Source organism: Hemitrygon akajei, chromosome 3, assembly GCF_048418815.1.
Source record: "Hemitrygon akajei chromosome 3, sHemAka1.3, whole genome shotgun sequence".
In the NCBI taxonomy this organism is placed as follows: Eukaryota; Metazoa; Chordata; class Chondrichthyes; order Myliobatiformes; family Dasyatidae; genus Hemitrygon; species Hemitrygon akajei.
In genome coordinates, this window is record NC_133126.1 from 25,329,485 (window position 1) to 25,349,494 (window position 20,010).

General features: G+C 39.2%; 1 protein-coding gene across 7 annotated transcripts in view; it reads right to left on the bottom strand.

Moving 5' to 3' along the window:
* The window catches only part of foxn3 (forkhead box N3), a 364,761-nt gene that overhangs the window by 311,530 nt on the left and 33,221 nt on the right, over nucleotides 1-20,010 (bottom strand). Inside the window, exon 1 of one of the 7 annotated variants that reach the window (XM_073039370.1) lies at nucleotides 16,341-16,358. The exons of the other annotated variants lie outside the window; for them this stretch is intronic. The gene's annotated coding sequence lies outside the window, so the exon portion shown is untranslated. Of the gene's footprint in view, nucleotides 1-16,340; nucleotides 16,359-20,010 lie in introns of those variants that run through there. 7 annotated transcript variants of the gene reach the window in all.

Genomic DNA, 20,010 nt, shown 5'->3' on the forward strand with positions numbered 1-20,010 from the left:
ACCGTGCCTGTAACGCGGCTACTTTTAAATATACGTTGCGTATACTTCTTTACTGAACAACATTCCAATATCTCCAAACGACTGGTAAAAAATATATATACTGCAGCCTACCAGGAAAAGTTATTGATCGCCTTTAACTTAAAAGCAGCGTTTTCGCTCCGCCGCTCGCCCCCCTCCTTCCCGTTTATCGCAAACCGGTATCCCACAAGACGCGGCGAAACCGGGTGTGACGTCATAGCATCCCGCGATGTAGTACAGAAAACAAATATAGTTAAAACAGTTCTAACTTTAACTAACAAATGAATTACTAAGCGAAAATATTATAAACTAAATAACTGCCATAAAGGCAGCACAATGCTTTTCTTCGAGTGTTTTCCATGTTGATGAGGGTGAGTACAAATGACTGATTTACAATAATTTAATTGTGAAAGTGCGCTTGATTTATCGTACAATTTCATTGGACCTCTGTGAACTACTCATCAATTTTATTGGTCTACTGTTACGAGGCAAAATGTTTCTGGCGGCATGAAAAAAAATAATGCACTAGCCGCTCCGTATTAAAGGCCGCAGAGTTCAAAGCTGTTCAAAATGTGGGAAAAAAGTAGCGGCTTAAAATCCGGAATCTACGGTACATAATACTTTGTGACACAATCTCATGCAGCTATATTCTGACTGGCATGGAGCTTCCAATGCATGGGACCATAAGAGGCTGCAGAGGGTTGTAGATTCAGCAAGTTCCATCATGGAACAACCCTACTTGCCAACAAGGACGTCCTCACAAGGCAGTACCTCAAAACTGTGGCACTCTCACCATCTGGGCCATGCCCACTTCGCATTACTTCCACCAGGAAGGAGGTACAGGAGTCCGAAGACACACATTGAAACAACCCAAAACAACAACTCGTTATTCCTCTCTATTCTGCTGCCTGACCTGCTGAGTTCCTCCAACAATTTGCTTGGATTTTGTGTTTAAGCATGGCGCTTTGAGCTGCCTGCTGTGTGGATGACTTGAGTCAGAAGTATGGAGGAATGCAAAAATCACTGCTTCTGGTAGGCCGAGAGCTCTGCACAAGGTTTGAAATCTTGATCTGCACCTTTCCTCTGGTAGTCAAAAGCTGCACTGACAAACAGGAGGAAATAATAAATTCCATCATCCATGCATCATCACCTTTCAATGAAAGGTGACATCATACTGATGACAAGTTTAGAAAATGTCCACAAACCAACTGGAGCAAACCCACTAACAGTACAAAACCTAAACATCCACTCCACCCCCAACTTTGCAATTAGGTTATTTAAATACTGCCTATTTTGTTTGTTCATTGTGTGGGTATTGATTTAATGAGAAATATAATAGGGATAGGGACCTTCCTATCTCACATGAAGGGGAACAAACATTATATTTTTGAGATTGTTATCTGAAGATGTGAAAAAGCAAATCCAAAATCAAAACAGGCTAAATAACAGCACAATTATTGTAATCTACTTCAGTTGGGCCTAAAGACTCAGGTCCTAGAAATTAATGATTTAGCTATTTATTTGCTTCGAGATACAGCAAGACAAGCCTAACTTCCAGCCCAATGAGCCACACCAACTAGAAATCCAATTACTTAAACCTAGCTTACTCACAGGACAACTCTGAATGACATATAACCTACTAACCAGTATGTCTTTAGACTGTGGGAGGAAACCTGAGCATGCGAAGGAAACCCACACAGATCTTGGGGAGAGCATACAAACTCCTTACAGAGGTGCCGGAATGGAACTCCAAATTAGAACTTTATATGAAGAAATACAGTATCTAAGATATCCTTTTCAACAAACAATTCCTCCACTGAGCTAAACTCAAAATCTGAAATAATTTGAAATGCTGGAAGTATGCCATTCTGGCAGCAGTTTTGAAAACTAGTAATTGTGTTAAATCAATTACCTTCTGATGAGAGGGTCTGATGCAAGAAATACTAGATGAAAACTTTCTTCTTGCATGATTTATAACATTTCATGTATTCCACTCTACCTTTACTGCAAAATAACTAATTTTACAACATATGTCAGAGACATTAAACCTCATTCTGAGAGTTATTGACCTAAAATGTTACCCTCCCTACACAGAGGCTGCCTGACCTGATGAACATTTCCCATTTTCTTTCTCTACCCCTACAACGTTTGGAATAAGGAATTTAATTTATAGGCAACAAGAGACTGATGTGAATTACTAGCATCATTTCAAATTTAATCTACACCGTACATTTGTCTGACAGGTCTGCCAAGGAAAATGAAAAGACTAGACTGGTAATGTCAGGGTTTGATGTGCCACCTTGGGAAAGGTGCTAAAAGAATTAATATACGTCAAAAGAAATGTAAGAAAGAACATGGGAATTACCGTAAAGTTACATGCCAAACCAATAGGGAATACACATTTAAATGAAATAGATTAACAACAAAATTATCAATGAATCATTCCCACAGTAAAATGCAACTTGAATTCTCCAGAACTGGCAATACCTAACATTACCTTTTCTTCTCTCTCTCCACTAATCTAAGAACACAAGAAATTGGAGAAGCAAAAGTAGGTTATTTGGCATACTCCAGCATTGAAAATGATCATTTTGCCATTTCCTGCTATATATTTCCATATCCACTGATTCTATTGTCATCTAGAAATCTACGGATCTCATTTTTGAATGCAGTCAACGACGAAATATTGACAGTCATTCAGAAAATTTCAGAGATTTACTACCTTTTAAGTAAATAAATCTCTCATTTTTATCATAAATGGTCTACTGTTAGTTCTAAATTCTTCACAACTCTATTTCCAAGCTCTGAAGAACTATATATTTCATTGACCTCTTGTTCTGCTAAAAAAAAGACCTACTCAAACTCTTCTCATATGATAGATACAACATTCTAGAGTCAGTTTGCAAATCTTTGCAGTACCTAATCTATGGCAAGTATATTCCTTTTAAGGAAACCAAAACTATCCATATTACTTCAGATGTGTTCTCAACAAGGCCTATAAGATTGATTCAAGATACCTTCACTTTTGTACTCAAATCCTCTAGCAATTACGATAAATAAGACTGTTTGCCTTCTTAATTGTCTGCACATTGTTTTTTTAGCAACTTTCCTACAAGGATGCCCAGGTCTCTTAGTATTTTCCAATCTCTGACCAATTAAAAAACACTTTGTTTTCTGTTTCTTTTTTTATTAAAATCAGCAATTGTCCTGTAAATTATTAGGAAGGCAAATAGTATGTTTGCTTTTATAAGAATATTTTAGTACGTAAGCAAAGAGATCTTACTGCAGTTGCAGGGTCTTGGTGAGGCCATACCTTAAACCGTGATTTTCGTTTCTCAGCTTAAAAAAAGCACCTGCATGTTGGCTTTCAATCACTTGTGTACAAGAGCATCAACATTACTCAATCTCAACATTTAAAAAACTATCCCCTCCTATCCCTTCTCTTTTTTTTATTCCCATTCTGGTTCCCTTCTCACCTTTTCTCCTCTCCTCACCCATCCATCACCTCTCTCTGGAACCCTTCCTCCTTCCCTTTCTCCCATAGTCCACTCTCATCCCCTATCCAATTCCATACTGAATTATTAATCTGCTAGTCTCATCAATGTACATCTAGACCATGGCACTCCATACCTTTCCCATCCAAATTTCACTTAAATGTAAACATTGACCATATCCACCACTTTTGCTGGCAGCTTGTTCCACACTTTCAACACCCTCTGAGTGAAGTCCTCCTTCACATTCTCATTAAACATTTCACCTTTCCTCCTTAACCCATGACTTCTATATCTAGTCTCACCCAACCTCAGTGGAAAAAGCCTGCTTGCATTTACCCTATCTGTACCTGTCGTAATTTTGTATACCTCTGTCAAATCTCCCCTTATTCTCCTAAACTTCAGGGAATGAAGTCCTAACTGATTCAACCTTTTCCTATAATTCAAGTCCTCAAAATTCAGCAACATCCTTGTAAATTTTCTCTATACTCTCCTGTTGGAGAAGGATAACTTTTCCTGCTGGGCTTATGCCTTAAGAGTTCAAATTTGTTTAATTTGTTTCTCCAAATGTTGTATTACTTCTTTAAATATTGTCCATCATTAAGGATCATCACCATGGGGACAAGTCCTTTTCTCATCATTACCATCAGGTAGGAGGTAGAGGAACCTGAAGCCACACACTGAACATTTTAGGAACAGCTTCTTCCCTTCTGCCATCAGATTACTGAATGGTTCATGAACACTATCACCATTCCTCCTTTGCATTATTTATTCTATATTTTATAGATTTTATTGCAATATTGTATTCTTGCCACAAAACAACAAACTTCACAACATGTCAGTGATAATAAAACCAGATTTTGATTCTGCATTTTCTCCGACTACTGCCAAATGCCCTCTCATATGTTCATGGTATTCTTTGCTTAGCTTTAAGACCTTAGTTTTGGATTAACTACATCATTTTCAAACACAATGTAAAATTTCATTATGCTATTGTCAGTCATCCCTAAAGGACCCTTTACAAGAAGTCTAAAAGCTTTCAGTACTTTAAGACAGATCAAACATCACATTTTAAAAAGTCCTAGACATGCACTTCCCTTCAAAGGAAAAGAAAATCAATGATGTTCCCTTGCTGTAGAAAATCTTTATGATCTAACAAGATTCAAAGACTGGGAGAAAGCTGGCTGTATCCAAGGGATATTCCTTATGAAGCATTATGTAACTAAAAAGTTGCTCTCATGAGTTCCAAATGCATTTCATTTGCACAGCTTGAATTATGTTATCAATCCCAATATGTAAAACAATACGCAGGTTTTCAGAATATCTGAAATATCTTGGCAAGTAATATCTTAGATTTTCTGCGTACAAGAAAAATAACCATTAGCTGATTTTTATCTTTCTATACCATGCAAAAAAATTAGAAAATTACTTCATATTTTACAGCATTTTACACAAATTGCCATTCACTGAAATTTTGGAGATGGATTATAAAAGCTTCCTGGATATGGAGTATTAGAAAAATCACCTTTATATCATAAAAACAAACATTTTATGCTTTGAAAAGAAATTTATTGTTTGGATGAATATCAGCAAAACATGTAAAATTTTACCTCTCAAAATCCAACCCTACATTCCTGCCGTGAGAGGTGGAGACGGGTAAGGCCAGCCAACAGGGCTCTGGTGAAGCTGTACAGTGGATGCAATGGATTGCAGAAGCATTGATGAACTCCAACCACAACATCAACTTCAGAGAAAAGTGGAGACAGGAGGTCATCGATGGCCTATGCTCCATATAGGAGCTAAGGGCCCAAGAAAGTAGGTACATAAAATTCTGGGAATCATAGTCAAAGGCAAGAGTTCAGCTGAATCTATGTAAAACACTGCTTGGCCACAGCATGCAATTTTAGTCTTTGGGCTTTACGAACGATGGTGAAATTCTCACAGAAAAGATATATTGCAATGGTTCCAGGGATGAGGAGTTCCAGATACTAAAAAGAAACAATCACGAAGATCTAACCAGTCTCTGTCACTGGCCTAACATTTTTCACATTCTTTATCGATGTAATGTTGTATCTCACTTGTTAAATCTAATAAATCTAAATATAAATGTAAAGATTTATCCCAATCCTTTCTCCTTCACATAGGATAGGAATAAATCTTTAGAACATCAAAACCAAAGTCACCTAAATCTCATTAGCAGAGCTGCAACATAAAACAATGCTTGTGTTTGTGTGCATTATGAGCCCTAGCTCTGAGGCATCACGGTCCCATTCACTGAAACCTGATTTGGTCCTGTGATTTTTGCCTTTCACTCAACAACCAGAAGACCAAGGGTCCTCTACCAACCTGGCTCCAGCATACCCCATTATGGTAATAAAAGTTCACTTTGAAAAAGATTAGATTAGCTTTATTTGTCACATGTACTGTACACTGAAGCACCAAAACATCAACACAGACAGTGAAATGCATCAATGCGTCAACGAGGAACACAGTCAAGGATGTGGAGGGGCAGCTCACCAGTGTCACCGCATTTCCGGGGCCAACATAGCATGCCCACAGCTTACTAACCCAATGCATATGATCTTGGAATGTGGAAGGAAACCAGAGGAAACCCATTTAGTCATGGGGGGAACGGACAAACTCCTTGCAGATAGCAGCGTGAATTTAAATCCTGATCACTAGCACTGTAAAGCATTGTGTTTACTGTTATGCTACCATGCCACTCATGACTCAGCCTTTGGTCAACTGAGAAGTAAAAATACTTTGAAGATTAGGGACTTAGACCTGGCACAAAACTCATAGTTTACTTGGCACCTCTGAATCCTTGCTCTCCTATATACTTCTGCAACTTTGACCACCTAACTGGATAAATACCACCAACACTGTCTCTGCAAAATTCTCCAAACTTAATGGAAGATGAAGTGGGCCAACTTGGATGGTTGTTTCTAGGCTAGCTTTGAGTCCTCATTTGCTCCCAGTCACCTACAATGGTCAGGTCATGTCCCTCACATGCCTGATACAAGATTCTACTCTGAGCAGTGTCATGGGAAGAGATTACCAGATGAAAGCAATTCAATGATCATTAAGATCATTATTAAAATTAAAATTAGTCACCTTGTTCTGCGTACTAGACTCCATAGTACCCAAGATATCTTCAAGGAGCAGCACCTCAGAAAGGTGATGTCCATTATTAAGGACCCCACCACCCAGGGCATGCCTTCTTCTCATTGTTTCCATCAGGAAGGAGACCTCAGAAGCCTGAAGGCACACACTTTGCAATTCAGGAACAGCTTCTTCCCCTCTGCCATTCGATTCCTAAATGGACATTGATCCCATGAACACTACCTCACTTTTCTAAAAAATATATATTAATTCTGTTTTTGCACTATTTTTAAACCCACTATATATATATATACACACACACACACACATACACTTACTGTAATTGATTTACTTATTATTTTTCTTTCTATATTACCATGTATTACATTGAACTGTTGCTGCTAAGTTAACAAATTTTACGACACAAGCTGGTGATAATAAACCTAATTCTGATATAGTAATTTATTTAGAGTTACAGCATGGTAACAGGCTCGTCCAACCCAACGAACCCACACCACCCAATTATACCCATGACAGGTATTAACCTACTAATCATTATGTCTTTGGAATGTGAGAGGAAACTGGAACACCCAGAGGAAATCCACTTGTTCACAGGGAGCACCTTACAGGCAGCAGCAGGGATTGAACCTGGCTCACAGACAGACAGACAGACATACTTTATTGACCCTGAGGGAAATTGGGTTTTGTTACAGTTGCACCAAGAATAGAGTAGAAATATAGCAAAGTAAAAACGAGAAATAATTAAATAATAATGTAAATTATGCCGCGGAAATAAGTCCAGGACCAGCCTATTGGCTCAGGGTGTTTGACACTCTGAGGGAGGAGTTGTAGAGATTGATGGCCACAGGCAGGAATGACTTCCTATGACACTCAGTGTTACATCTCGGTGGAATGAGTCTCTGGCTGAATGCATTCCTTTGCCTAACCAGTACATTATGGAGTGGATGGGAGTCATTGTCCAAGATGGCATGCAACTTGGACAGCATCCTCTTTTCAGACACCACCGTCAGAGAGTCCAGTTCCACCCCCACAACATCACTGGCCTCATGAATGAGTTTGTTAATTCTGTTGGTGTCTGCTACCCTACCTGGTGTTGTAATAGCATTACACTAACCACTATGCTATGTGTTCAAAGTTTCCTTGAAAAAATGTAACTACCTTACTGATTCCTGGAGACCTCTGACCCACGGGGGACAAGGAGATGGCAGATGAACGAAATGAGTACTTTGCATCCATCTGCAATGTGGAAGACACTAGCAGTGTGTCAAATGTTGAAGGGTGTGAGGGAAGAGAAGTTAGTGCAGTTATGATTATAAGGATGAAGCTGCTCAAAAAGCTGGAAGACCCAAGGGTACACATCACCTGAACCAGATCAAATGCACCCTACAGTTCTGAAAGAGGTAGCCCTAGAGATTGTGGATGCATCAGTAAAGATCTTTCAAAGAACAATGGACTTTGGCATGGTGCCAGAAGACTGGAAAATTACAAATGTCAATCCATTCTTTAAGAAAGTGGGAAGACAGCAGAGAGGAAATTACAGGCCAGTTAGCCTGACCTCAATGGTTGCGAAGATGTTAGAGTCAATTATTAAGGAAGAGGTTATGGAGTACTTGATGATACAGAACAAGATAGGACAAGGTCAGCATGGTTTCTTAAGGGACAATCATGCCTGACACACTTGCTGGAATTCTTTGAGGAGATTACACGTAGGATACATAAAGGGAATGCAGTGGATGTTATATGTTTGGACTTCCAGAAGGCCCTTGACAAGGTGCCACATGAGGCTGCTTACCAAGTTAAGAGTCCATGGTATTACAGGAAAGTTACTGGCGTGGTTAGAGCACTGGCTGATTGGTAGGAGGCAGCAAGTGGGAATAAAAGGATCCTTTCTGGTTGGTTGCCTGTGACTAGTGGTGTTCTGCAGGGGTCAGTTTTGGGACCGCTTCTTTTTATGCTGTACATCGATGATGGAATAGATGGCTTTGTTGCCAAGTTTGCAGATCGTACAAAGATTGGTGGAGGGGCAGGTAGTGTTGACGAAACAGGTAGGCTGCAGAAGGATTTAGACAGATTAGGAGAATGGGCAAGAAAGTGGCAAATTAAATCCAATGTTGAAAAATGCATGGTTATGCACTTTGGTAGTAGAAATAAATATGCGGACTATTTTCTAAATGGGGAGAAAATCCAAAAATCTGAGATGCAAAGGGACTTGGGAGTCCCTGTGCAGAACACCCTGAAGAATAACTTGCAGGTTGAGTCAGTGGCGAGAAAGGCAAATGCAATGTTAGCATTCATTTCAAGAGTGTAGAATACCAGAGCAGGTACCTGATGCTGAGGCTCTATAAGGCACTGATGAGGCCTCACCTTGAGTACTGTGAACAATTTTGGGCCCCTCATCTAAGAAAAGATTCCAGGAATGAAAGGGTTATCATATGAGGAACTTTTGATGGCTCTGACTCTGTACTCACTGGAATTCAGAAGGACTGTGGGGGGGGGGGGGGGGGGGGGAATCTCAATGAAACCTTTCAAATGTTGAAAGGTCTAGACAGAGCAGATGTGGAAAGGATGTTTCCCATGGTGGGGGAGTCTCGGACAAGAGAGCACAGCCTCAGGATAGAAGGATGTCCATTTAAAAAAGAAATGCAAAGAAATTTCTTTAGCCAGAGGGTGGTGACTTTGTGGAATTCGTTATCACAGGCAGCTGTGGAGGCCAGGTCATTGGGCATATTTAAGGCAGAGATTGAAAGGTTCTTGACAGGACACGGTATCAAAGGTTACAGGAAGAAGGCCGGAGAGCAGGGCTGTGGAAGGGAAAAAAAGATCAGCCATGATTGAATGGAGGAGCAATGTTGATGGGCCAAATGGCTTAATTCTGCTCCTATATCTTATGGTCTTATTGTCCACTCAAAGTGGAAAAGAATTCTGCATGGTACAGAGAACCTCAAGGTTTTATGTTGTGAGCATACCAAAGTCCTTCATGTTAGTAGCACCTTCATGCTCAGACCATCTGCCAGAGAGCAGTGGATCTGTGGAATTCACTGCCACAGACACCTATGCAGGCCAATTCATTTGGCATATTTAAAATGGAGGTTGGTAGGCTATTAATTAGTCAGGATGCCAAAGGTCATGGGGAGAAGGCAGAAGAACAGTGTTGAAACGGATAATAAATCAGCCAGGATGGAATAGTAGAGCAGACTCGAGGGTTCAAATGGCCCATTTTTGCTCCTATGTCTTATGACGCATCTGTCATTCCTACTTGGCCTCATCAGCCACCTCAGAACACACTAAACTCGAGCAGGAACAAGTCATTCTCAATAACAAGGGACTGCCACAGAGAGAAAAAAAAATAGAATCAGGAATTTTGGATACTGATAACCAGAGAAGCCATGATCTTAAAGATGCCTCTGTCAAAATCTGCAATATAGATCATTGGGTCCTTGGGATTTATTGACTTTGTCTCACCAATGTATCTGTTACCTTATTTAACACTAGCTTCCTTCAATTCTTCATTTTTAAACTCTTAGTTCTCTTATATTTTTACAAGTTTTATGACTTCTTCCCTAATGTATTTGGTTAACTTCTCTGCCAATTCCTATTTCTATTATAAATACTCCCATCTCAGTCCTTTTCTTTTTATAAGTGTTGTTCTGTAGAACAACACTCTACAAATTGCCTACCATTATAAATGAAAATCATGAGGTTAATATAATAAAATCAAACCATCAAGCTAAATTAAACAAATAAACATTTAAAATTAAATCAGCCCTTTACTGAAGTGCATTCTCTGCACTCAGATGGTACTTAACAGTACTAACTCAGAGTCCACAGGAAAAGAGGAGGGGCATAGGACATCAAAAGGCTTCCTCCTGTGCATAATAACTCCAGGCTTCCAAGATGAGTGTAATACTTCATGTTGGGAAGTATTAATAAAATTCTATCCAAATGTCAAAGTTGTAGATAAAACAATTTGAATGGAATTCACTGCACATTTTTGTTCAGGTTAAGACATTGTTCCCTCTAAGAGCATAAGACTCGCAAAATCAAACTCTGCACATGGGGTATTTTAGTGGGCTTACATCTACATATTGTGGTCTTAATGATAAAGAGAAGATGGAGCCAAGTTCAAGATTAGAGCACCGTTTACTTCTGCTGTTAACTACTCCATTCATTCTGAGAGTACCAAGTAGGTTCCCACTCAAATCAATAATACTACAAGCATTTACTAAGGATGATCCCATCACCTTCCTCTGGTACCCCTCCTCCTTTCCTTTCTCCAATAATCCACTCTCCTCTCCTATCAGGTTCCCTCTTCAATCCTTTACCTCTTTGTGTCCAACACACTCAGTGGCTACTTTATTAAATACATGTGTACAATTGCTCATTAATGTAAATATCTAATCAGCCAATCAGGTGGCAGAAACTCAATGCAGAAAACCACACAGATGTGGTCTAGAGGTTCAGTTATTCAGACCAAACATCAGAATGGGGAAGAAATCAGATCTAAGTGACGGACTGCAGAATGACTGTTAGTGCCAGATGGGGTGGTTTGAGTATCTCAGAACTGTTGATCTAATGTGATTTTCATGTACGACAGTCTCTAAAATTTACAGAGAATGATGCAGAAAACAAAAATATCCAGTGACTGGCAGTTCTGTGGGTGAGAATACCTTGTTAATGAGAGTGGTCAGAGGAGAATGACCAGACTGGTTCAAGATGACAAGCGAGTAACTCAAATTCCACACATTATAACAGTAGTGTGAAGAAGAGCATGCTCAACGTGTCGAGGCTTGAAGTGGATAGTTGACAGCAACAGAAGACCACATACACACACTCAGTGCCTACTTCATCAGGTACAGGAAGTATCTAATTTAAACCAGAATACAGCACAAAACCATGGGAATACAAATATCAACATAATCCAAAGCAGTAAAGAAAACAAAATCCAAGTGCCTCAGGAAATAAAGTATTGGAAATACTTAGATAGTTGAAACACAGTTAAGATGTTGATCAATGACCTTTCATGAAAACCCGGAAAATCAAATAAACCTTCAAAATTAGATTCAACAGAAAATTTGAGAGAAACTTTGTTAGCTCAGATTTTAACTGAGTTGAAATGTGTATTTTTTTTAAAATAAGGGTCCGAACTAAAAACTAGTACTTGATCTCCAGCTCTGTGACTCGCTGAAAAAAAATGTCTTTTAACTCTCTTTCAAATTGGTTCTCTATGTGCACTTCACACTTTCTTTGTACTTTACATCAATCAGTTTACTACATATTCAGCAAAGTACGCTTTCATGCTTCCTCATTAAAAAGAGGAAGGTGTTCCTTCTTAATGTAGACTACTTGACTTTGCCATGGTGTAGTTAGAGTTTTGAAAAGGAGTAACACCATTAAGATTTTTCAATGCTCTGATTGGCGGTAAGGCAGCACAGCAGTTAGTGTAACACTTTACAGCACTGGTTGTAATATTCCACTGTTGTCTGTAAGGAGTTTGTACATCCTCTACACGATCGTGTGGGTTTCCTCAAGGTGCTCTGGTTTCCTCCCACATTCCAAACATGCCCGGATTAGGGTCAGTGAGTTGTGAGCATACTATGTTGGCACCAAAAGCATGGTGAGATGCCCAGTACAATCCTCGCTGAGTTGATTTGATGCTCAGAATGAACTTCAGAGTACGTTTTGATGTACATGTGACAAATAAACCTCACCTTTAACCAAAAGACTGGGGAAAGGGGCATTCTTCATTCTTCATGCAATTGTCTTTTATGCATCTGTAGCTCAGTGGAATACTGTGGTGAATAGGTGACAGTGATGAGTGGATATTATGAAGATCATAAAACCAAGCCTTCTCTACTCTAAATTGATTTTTAGTCCAGGATTCACCATCAACTCTTTTTCTGTCTCACAATCGAAACTCAAAGACATCAACAAAGTCCAGCAATGTGTGTAATGCAGATTCGCTCCACGCTCAAAGTCCAGCGATGTGGACATAGGGACAAAGGACATCCAGAGACTAGACCTCTGGCCCGCACTTCATGGTCAGTGACATGGACGGGTGACAAAGGCTATCCATGGATGTCAGGCTGCTTCAGGTCAGTGGATCCCAATATCAGATGTCCGTGAGCACAGGAGGCACAAGGGTCAGTCGATCAATGTGCCCAGAGTTCGAGGTCCTGTCATCTGCTAGCCTGGCACTTGATTGCAAAGATCAAAGCCCAAAGGTTGATCGGAAGTCAGGAGACTTGTGTCGGAGTTGGAGGACTGTCTGTGTATGTGGGTGGGAGGAAAGGGGAGTGTTTTGTTGTTGGTTCTTTTCTGTTTGATTGTGATATGTGTTGTTCTGCTAAGCATTACTGACATGCTGTGTTGGTGCTGAAATGCGTAACAACACTTGCAGGCTGCCTCCAGCACATCCCTCGGTTTGTTGATTCTTTATGCAAACAACTCATTTTAACGTGTACACTTGATAAATAAGTCTGAATCTGAATCTTTAAATAATATTCCTGTGAGTATAAAGTTCAAGAAACTTGGAACTTTTTTCTTACATTGTAGGTGCGTCATGCAGACGCATACAATCTTCAGAAATCCCCTACTGAATTACGTTTCTTAAAATAAATCTACTGCAGATTGGTTTCTCAGCTCTCCGATAAAACCTTGGCAAAAGTACAATGTCAACATACAAAATCATTGCACATGGTTTCTAAATCCAACCTGCAGAAAGACCAGGATTAATTCACATTTGAATTAGGTTCCTTAATATCCTGAATATCAAACACAATATTTCCACTGAACTTTTTTTTACAAAGTGCAGGAAGTACTGATAGTTTTACGAGACATAAAATCAAAGTATAGCTAAACCTGAGAGCAACAAATGAATTCAGCAAAATTGACAATAGTTCTGTTGGCACCACAGTAGCATTGTAATTAGTGCGACACTATTACAGCTCAGGGCATAGGAGTTCAGAGTTCAATCCCAGTGTCCTCCGTTAGGAGTCTGTATATCCTCTCCAAGGAATACAGGGATTTTCTCCAGGTACTCCGGCTCCCCCCACAATCCAGAGACATACTGGATGGATTAACTGGTCATTGTAAATTGTCCCATGATTAGGTTAGGGCTAAATTAGGGTTATCAGGGGTTGCTGGGCAGCACAGTTCGAAGGGCCAAAAGGTCCTCTTCTGTATTGTATTTCTAAAGAAACTAGATAAATATTCCAAAATTCTGAGATGCCAACATGAAGCAGCAATAAACAACATAATAAGATTAAATGAACAGACAGGCTACCCATTTGGGAATATACTATCTATAGCTTAATAGGTTTCCTCCTCAAAGGTGATTAAGCAAGAGAATGTTTGTGAAAGCAAAGAAGATCAAAATCAATTAAAATTAGGAGTAGCACGGAGGCATAGTGGTTAGTATAAACCTTTACTGCACCAGCGATTGGAAGATCAGGGTTCAATTTCACTCCTATCTGTAAAGAGTTTGTATGTTTTCCGCGTGACCACATAGGGTTCCTCGTACTCAGGTTTCCTCCCACATTCCAAAGATATGTGTTAGAGTTAGAAAGTTGTGAGTGTGGCAATACTTGTGAGGTGCCCTCGGCACATCCCTGGACTGTTTTGGTTGTTGAGGCTAACTACGCATTTCACTGTATATTTTGATGCACATGTGACAAATAAAGCTAATCTTTATTTAATAGGATGAAAATCCACAGAGATTAATCAAATATATGTAATTTAGTAAAAATACAGAATTACAGAACAGCAAGGCATTATAGAGCACACCACAATGCCTACAATAATCCAATAACCTGAAGTCATGTACAAGAATTTATGTTAGACATAGGAGAAGAATTAGGCTATTTGGCCTATTAGGTCTGCTCTACCATTCAATCCTGGCCAATTTATTTAGCCTCTCAAGACCATTCTCCTGACCTCTCCCTGTAACCTTGGACACCCTTACTAACCAAGAACCTGTCAACCTCTGCTTTAACTAGTGTATACCCAATGACTCTACAGCTGTGTGTGGCAGTGAGTTCCACAGATTCATCACCCTTGGTTAAAGGAATTCCTCCTCATCCCTGTTACAGATCTAGAGAGAGCACAGAAGAGATTCACGAGGATGTTCCCTGGAAAAAGAGCATTTCAGTTATGAGGAGAATCTGGATAGGCTGGAGAATGAAGCAGCAGTAGGGAAGGGGTGATCTGAGTGAGGAAGCAAAATTATGAGGGATAAACTAACAATGCAGATCATAATATATTTTCCACATAACAGAGATGTTAAGAACTAGAGTGCATAGCTTTAAGGTAAAGGAAAGGATGTTTGCAGAGGGTATGAGGAAAGCAGCCTAACTATAGATTTATAAAGCTGAAATGTAACTTCCAAGTCTTTAACTCAATTCCTGAACTAATGAAGGCAGACCTGGCATATGCCTTCTATCATCCTATCAACCCATGTAGCCACTTTCAGGAAGCTATGGACTTCTACCCCAAGACCCCTCTGCACATCAACACAATTAAAGGTCTTCCTTTTATTTTTGATCTCCCAAACTGCAAAACTTCACATTTGGCCGGGTTAAACTCTATCTGCCATTTCTCTGCCCATATCTGCAACTCATCTAAACCCCTTAGAAACATATAAAATTATGAAAGGGACAGATAAGATAGAGGCAGGAAAGTTGTTTCCACCGGTAGGTGAAATTAGAACTAGGGATCATAGCCTCAAGATTCGGTGTAGATTTAGGATAGAGATGAGGAGGAACTTCTTTTCCCAGAGTGGTGGATCTGTGGAATTCTCTGTCCAATGAAGCAGTGGAGGCTACCTCAGTAAATATATTTAAGACAAGATTGGATAGAATTTTGCATAGTAGAGATGAATCCATGACCAGATCAGTCATGATCTTACTGAATGGCAAAGCAGGCTCAACGGGCCAGATGGCCTACTCCTGCTCCTATTTTATATAGTCTAATGTCCTACTGTATCCTTTGCCAGTCTTCTACACTATCCACACCACCACTAATCTTGTATCAAACTTATTAACTCACACAACCAAATCTTCTGGATAAGTTTTCCATAAGGGACACTGTCAAATGCCTTACTAGAATCCATGTCGACAACATCCACAGTTCTACTTTCATCTGTCACCTCTTCAAAAAATTCAATCATTAGTAAGACACAAAGCCATGATGACTTTCCCTAATTAGGACTGATTTTCCAAATGCTCATAAATCCCCTCTGTAAGAATCTTCTCCAGTAACTTCTCACTGACATTTGTTTCCCACACATTTATCCAACTTAGTCATAATAAATAGTCAACTTGTTTGCAAAATTTTGTTGAGTGAAAATGTAAAATGGTGGCACACTTCAAAAATAATTAATATTCTCTCAATATCCCTCGTAATAGCCTTTGCATCTTATTGTCTACCTGCACTGCACTTATAACTGTAATTCTATATACGGCATTCTGTTATTGTTGTTTTTTGTACATCTTTGACTTGCTTATGTATGGAATAACCTGTCTGGATGGCATCCAAACAAAAGCTTTTCATTCTATTCAGTACATGTGACAACAACAAACTAATTACCAAATAGCCTGGATGCATTTTGGGACATCCTGAAAACACGGAAAGCTCACGTAGACTTCACCAGAATAAGAGTTCTATTATTACCCTGGAATATATAATCAATGACACTAAAAGGAGTGTACTGACCTTGTAAAGACAATTTGCTGAATGAGGTAGCTGAAGAGCAGCCATGAATCCGGAGACTTCCATGTATAAATCTGGTGATTTGGGAAAAACCAGGTGACCTGCCCACATAAAGACTGAAGAATATTTGACAGACAGCAAGGCTATGCCGCAAGCTTGGCTGGCTGTCAAAAAAAATTACGAATGCTTCTCCAAGTTTTTAATTTCAAAACATTCAAAAATGCATCTGAAAAATATGAATTAGGAATGTTAAATAAATTAGAAGTCAAAACATTTACTTCTAGGTAATTAAAGCACTTCAGAGAAACTAAAACAATTAAAAGCATCTTGTTCTTGAGCAATCCCTCAAGTTCAAGAATTACTTGCCTCTATTCCAGTTCTGAGATGGCTGGTATTGCTGATGTATAAACCGTAGTCTCTTTCCCAGATGATTAAGTACTGATCAATAAGGTGGTAAAGCTGTGCATTCCTACTGCCATTTTCAGTGAGTTTCTGTGTACTTGATGCATGGACTCTAAATTCAGGGATCCATTCTGAATGCTCAACTCTAGCCCGTACATCTTTGGAATATGGGAGGAAAATAGTGCACCCAAAGGAAATGCACATAGTCACAGGGAGAACATACTAAATCCTTACAGATTTACAGTCTGACTAGTTTAGTATCTCAAACATACCCTGATCTTATTTCAGATTTCCAGCCTCCACAATTTTTTTGCTTTTCCATTTTAGTTGCGGGCTAAGTTCAGTTCCATAAGGGGAAAAATTGAACTCAGGTCGCTAACTCTATAAAGCATTATGCTCATCATTATGCTACTGTGCCCCCCCCCCCAAAGTGGAACAAAGAAAATATCATAAGTAAGTGATTCTAGGGCACTACAACTGATAGGATTGGCAGATTTCAATTACCTCAATATCAGCTAAGATAATGTTAGTTGGGAATAAACTTCTGGAACATATTCAAGAGAATCTTCTTGATCAGTAAGTATTATTACCCAAAAACAGAGGAGGAAGTAATATATACAGACTAATGGAGGGACTCAACAAATTAGGCAGCATATATGGAGAAGAATAAACAGTCAACATTTCGGTCCTAGGCACTGCATCAGCAAGTTAGAAGGAAGTAATACAAATGATTCCAAAGAACAAAATGAAGGAGCGAGGGTCAGTGGAAGAACACATAGGCAATGATCATCAGATCTAAGGTTTTGACAAATAAGTCAAAACTTATCAGACAGAGGATGAACAATTTCAATAGGAAGAGATATCATCAGTCCAGAACAAGTGTAACTGAATATTGACAAATGATAAAATGGGTGACCTTCAGCTGAGAAGAGGATTCATCAACCATTAACATTCATTCTTTTCTCTTCCCATAAATGCTGTTTGACCAGTTGAGTATACCAAATATACCCTGATTTTATTTCAGATTTCCAGCCTCCACAATTTTTTTGCTTTTCCATTTTAGTTGCGAGCTAAGTTCAGTTCCATAAGGGGGGAAACCAAGAGAACAAAAACAGAGCTTCCTGGATCAAAAAATGAGACAAAAGAAGGTGGCAAGACAAAAATAAAACACTGCATGACGCATATCAGGTGAATAATTCCAGCGAGAATACCAGGCTGTATATAGTACATCAATAAGGAAGGTGAAAAGGAAAATAGGCTGAGGAAAGGAAGAACGTGAGACAAGAATCGCAATCAACAATCCAAGAATCTTCTACAGACATGTAAAGAGCAAGTGAGAATTAGGAAGTACAAAGAGCTCATCAATGAATAAAAGCTGTGAAATATATTATAGGACTTTATCAACAAAAATCATTAAGAGATTACTATATCTTATAGCAGAATTAGCTATTCAGCCCATCATTTCTGCTTCACCATTCCATCATGGTTGATTTATTTACACCCTCAACCCCATTCTCCTACCTTATTCCCATAATCTCTGATGCCCTTACTAGTCAAGAACATTAAATATACCCCGAGTCTTGGCCTCCATAGCCATCTGTAGCAATGAGTTCTACAGATTCACCATCCTCTGGCTAAAGAGTGGCTGGAATCTGGAACACCATGATGACCATTACAAGTTAATTATTTAGATGAACATTTGAAAAGTCCTAACATAAGCTACTCATCAAGAACTGGGAAATGGAATTAGCACACATACAGTCAGTCAAAGGGCCTATTTACATGTTGTATGACTCAGTGACAATGGCATAAAGAATAAAAAATGATATAGATTAAATGGCATGGTTCTAAAAAGTATGTAAGTACTTGGGCATAGTTTAGGTCCATATGTCTCTCAAAATGGCAGAACATGTTGAGAAAGTGATTAGTAGATCCTGGAACACACAACATGTGATAAGAGTGTTAAGATTAGCTTTATTTGTCTAACATAATCAAAACATACATCATAATGTACATCGAAACATCAAAATGCACCTGTTTTTACTAATGAACATCACAATGCAAGGACGCCCTGGGGACAGCCCGCAGAAGTCGCCACGCTTTCAGCACCAACACAGCATGCCCACAACTCACTAATCATAACCCTTACATCTTTGTAATATGGGAGGAGACCCACAAGGTCACAGGAAGAACATATAAACTCCTTACAAGCAGCAGCAAGAATTGAACCTAGATTGATGATCACTGGTTAACTGCTGCACTACCATGCTGCCCATAAAAGCAGGGAGGTATAGTATCGGTATAGCAGTTAACTTGGCTGACCAACAAGAGGTCCGTGATAACAATCAAAACACAAATTCAAATCCTACCATTGCAGCAGTAGAAATTTACTTTATTAGAAAACTGGAATTCAAAAAAAATAGTCTTTGTAACGATAACCATAAAAGTACCAGATTGTCCATCTAGTTCACTAATGCCCTTTGGGAAGAAGATGACACTTCTACCCAGTTTGGGCCATACAGATCAAAGTTCAAAGTAAATTTATTATCAAAATATGTATATGTCACCATACACCATGTTGAGATTCATTTTCGTGCGGATATTCACAGTAGAATAAAGAAATACATTAGAATCAATGAAAAACTACACACAAAGACTGACAAACAACCAATGTGCAAAAGGCAAACTGTGCAAATACTAAAAAATAAATATAAAGTAAATAAATAATACTCTGAACATGAGTTGTAGAGTCCCTGAAAGTGAGTCCATAGATTATGGAATCAGTTCAGTGCTGATAACGACTCTTCAGACCTATGGACTAGCAAGTAGTCAGTTGTACCAATATGTACAAACAGAGAAAGAATAAAACAAATAGACCATTTGCTATTGAGTGAACACTAAATTCAAACAAAGCCAAGCTGACCTTGTGAAGTCCTCCCTACAAATTTGGAGGACTATCCCACGGACTAATCAAGCTACAGCCTGAGAAGAACCACACTCAGTCCGAGGATGTGTTGGGGGCAGCCCGCCAAGTCTTGCCATGCTTCCAGTGCCAAAACAGCATGCCCTCAACTCACTAACCATTACTAACCCATATTCTTTGGAAAGCAGAGGAAACCGGAGTACCTGGAGGAAACCCATGCAGTCACAGGGAAAATGTACAAACTTCTTGCAGACCACAGCAATAACTGAACCCCAATCACTGGAAAAAGCAAGGTGAAGGGGAAAGAAATTACCAGAAGTTTGAGAAATCGATGTTCATGCAATCAAG